The sequence below is a fragment of the Colias croceus genome, chromosome 7 (assembly GCF_905220415.1).
Source record: "Colias croceus chromosome 7, ilColCroc2.1".
Lineage (NCBI taxonomy): Eukaryota > Metazoa > Arthropoda > Insecta > Lepidoptera > Pieridae > Colias > Colias croceus.
The window spans coordinates 3,827,097-3,830,948 of NC_059543.1; the positions used below are offsets into that span (position 1 = coordinate 3,827,097).

The 3,852-nt window shown below is 29.9% G+C and overlaps 1 long non-coding RNA gene across 1 annotated transcript; it reads left to right on the forward strand.

Moving 5' to 3' along the window:
* Positions 1-1,820: 1,820 nt before the first annotated feature.
* On the forward strand, positions 1,821-2,950 carry LOC123693018. The gene is made up of 2 exons (XR_006751638.1): positions 1,821-2,257; positions 2,841-2,950. It is a non-coding gene; the product is annotated as an uncharacterized LOC123693018 (long non-coding RNA).
* Positions 2,951-3,852: the final 902 nt, after the last annotated feature.

Sequence of the window (3,852 nt, forward strand, 5' to 3'; positions counted from 1 at the left end):
AATTAAAGTGCACCTTCTCTACATCTTGTGTAACCTACTGTTTCATCTTTGTTATCAGCCTATATACTCGGATATTTGTAATATGAAATTATAAAGAAAAAATCTTTCGTAGGTATTATGCGGGAGCAGAAACTAATCCACATTTCGTCTGCAAAAATAATAAGAGGAACGCAAATACGTCCGCGTCATGCCTCAGGTGCCGATTTGGCAGATCAATTTTATTTATCTTAAGAAAATATTTTCATAAGAATTTCATTTTTCTTCCAAGACGTGGACATATTATTATCGTTTAAAAAATGCAATGGTGCATAGTTAACCACGAAATGGCTGTTTAATATTTTATACATTTTAAGCTACGCTTAGGTAATCGTTTATAAGTGTAGTGTTAGGTATATCAAGAGGAATGTCGTTGATTATGTTACCATATAATATATTTTATACTTCAGCAGCTTTGAACATGTTCCATAAGGCATATGAACACGCTCATGGCTCATGCTAAATGTCGCATACCTACTGGTAGTCTATAATTTACATTTTACAATATAGGTACTAAATTACTATAATATTACCATTTTATTTGACGCTAGGGCATACGATTTCTCAAATTATCTATAAATACCGCCACACGGTCCATATATTTCCTATTATTTAATTTTTCCATATTTTGAAAACTTTTTTTAATACCATGCTACATACTGTATTATTTACTAGATTTTCACCCGCGGCTTCACCCGCGTTTTCAAAGGAAAAGCCGCATAGTTCCCGTGGGATTTCCGAGATAAAACCTACCCTATGTGTTAATCTAAGTTACCCTCTATATGTGTGCTAAATTTCATTGTAATCGGTTCAGTAGTATTTGCGTGAAAGAGTAACAAACACACAACACACACACACCCTCACACACTTTCGCATTTATAATATTAGTAGGACATACTAAAATATACTCTATATTTTATATTTCAGCGGAAACTAATATGAAGAAATTGCTATATCAAAGTTTTATAACAGAAGAAAAATTAGCCATTCTTGCAGCAGCAAATCGTGGAAGATGATTTATATGCAAAGCTTTCACACGCTAAGTGCATTACGAACAACTGCTGTAGAAGACCGCGATAGAGTTGACCGACCGTTAACGTAATATTCCTAAAGATAAAAGCGTGATATTGCATCCATTTATCACTTGTCACTATCAGTCACTTGAAAGTTTCAGGCTATAAGTATAAAGTAGGTACTATATTATAATTATTACGTTATCATAACGAAGAATATATTATTGTGTATGACGCATTATCAAAACAATCTATAAGTATTCCATACGCAACCGGCGAATTTATCTATGGAATTGTAGAGTGTATGTATATTTTATGACATTATTTTTTTCTTTTAATATGTATTTTATTCGTAGGTACTTCGCTTGATATCGCAAACATTTTTAATCAACGACGCGCACGTCACCAACGTGAATAATGTTTGACACTGCTTAACATACAGAAATTTTGTCTGTAGTCTAAGATTTGGTGACTAAAAAGTAATTAAAAATTTAAATAAAGATTTTATTACAATTCAATGATTGGATGACGCTAGATGATGTAGAAAAACTACGAAATCAAAAAAAAAATCCATACACAATCTAAATATTTCAAAAAAGTAAATAGCGATAAATGCACGCGACGCATTTTATAGATAGATGTAATAAATACTAGGCAATAGGTAATATTTGCCGAAAAAATTTTAACTGGAAATTATGAAATTAATGGAATAACAGCAACAAAAATAAAAATAAAACATTCGTGGAGCGTTACCATCAAGTACGTATTTATTCCCAGCAAGCACAAAACACCATTATAACAAACTTATGATAGCACGAGTTCATGTACAAAGCATTATAACCAAATCGTATATCGGCTGTATTTCTTTTATACGACTCTTATAAGTAAAATTTGGGCCCCCCCCTTTAGACAGCGTTGAGCTATACAAAGGCAATTTAATAGCATTATAATCATCGTATTAAATCATTAATTAAGTCAGTTATGAGCACATGAATAAACAAATGGCATTTTTTGCGACTTCATTACAGTTATTATATAGCTTTTAAAATTACAATCTGTTATTAAAATTTCATAACAATGCTAACTGTTGTAATTCCTTTGTAAAAAAGAAAATCTTATGATTTTAAAAATATATTGATCTGTTTTTGATCGTGCAACGTTATGTGGACTTGAAATATTTAAATGTGAAAATTAATATTGAATGATGGGTAAGTACCGCCTGTATTTCTGAATGTTTTGAGTGAAATTAGCTGCGCGCATCAGTTTGTCGGGTGCAATATACATGTTATTGAGAAAGAATACACGCGCCCTCGCTAATATACTTTATTAGTATATATTTTTTTTATAAAATATAACTTCTTTTAAACAAATACCACAAAATTTAGATTATAGCAATAGTTTTAACAATTAAAGTACCTTATAAAGGTATTGGTACAAAATACAAATGATTTCATTCCCTTTCTAGTCAGATCTTAGTAACTTGTATTATTTTTGTAAGATAGGAAAAGGAAAGCAAATGGCGACAAATGAAATTAAAGCTTTAGGCATTTGACGATAGCATAATAGTGCTGTTAATTTTAATATGGCTCGTCACAAAAATTAGAGCTCGTATAATAGTGTAATACAAGACACTTATTATGTTCAGCCATATGACAGCACTTCGGAAATATGTTATAATTAGTGACTGATTTTATCGAGCTTATCAGGGAACCGTAATTACTTGGTATAAAATAAATAAGCCAAGATTTTTAATTAAGCCATTTAAAAAACCAACTTGCTTGTTCTTTTCAGAACCAACATGCCCTGCAAAGTAAAGCGTTTCCCAACATAATATGAAGATGCCGATGAAGAAGCTTTTTTTGTTTACTACAATTATTATTAATAAAATTAGTATACTCCTTTTTAAGTTTTCATTTGAATCCGCCTGTTGTTTAGTTTTATTCAAAGCCTTTTTATCCATTAACCAAATTCAAATTACGATGTTATTAATACTCATAGTTCTAACAATACTTTTATTTCGATCAATATATAGCTATATACTGTAGAGATGAATAAATTTGAAAGAAAACGGAGCAAACGCATTAATTGTTATAAAGTCAATGTTAATATAGGATTAGCAATAAATTAACACAATAATGGACTATTATAAAGCTTTTATTCTTTAAAAGACCAACATACGTTCAAAGGCACTATAAAATAATTTATTTATGCTTATTTAGAGCGTAACGTTATTAAAATTACCAATATAAGATAATAGTCTTACTATAAGTTTGAAAGCTGTTTTAGAAGCTGTAATTTAGAATTATCCTACGTTTATTTAAGATTTTTGACATTGTAACAATTTTTTGGTAACCATTATATAACAGTTAGCATTATTTGATGAAGCAAATGCCTTTATAAAGTACTTATATTTGGATAGTGACGATTTAAATAATTAATATAACTTCAAGTCATAATTCTGTATATATTTTTGGTTAATATACAAGTTATGTGCTTGCTGGGTTGTTTCCCAAATATTTTATCCTATGTCGCGGAATTGTTTTTTGATAAAATACAAGCGAATTTGATTTTCTATGTAACATGATACAGTTTTCTCTTTTTGAATAGAAATGTGCGTGGGTGATTTAAACCTCTGTGAATACGATTTATGGTAAACATTATACTAATTGAAATACCTGAAACAGAGTTTCTCTTTAGAATATAAGGGCTCTCGAAATATAAGGGCTTTAAGAACATAAAAGTACTTGGGCATTTACGAAAATAATTTATTGTTTTTAATGAGCCATCCATAAATATTTAACCA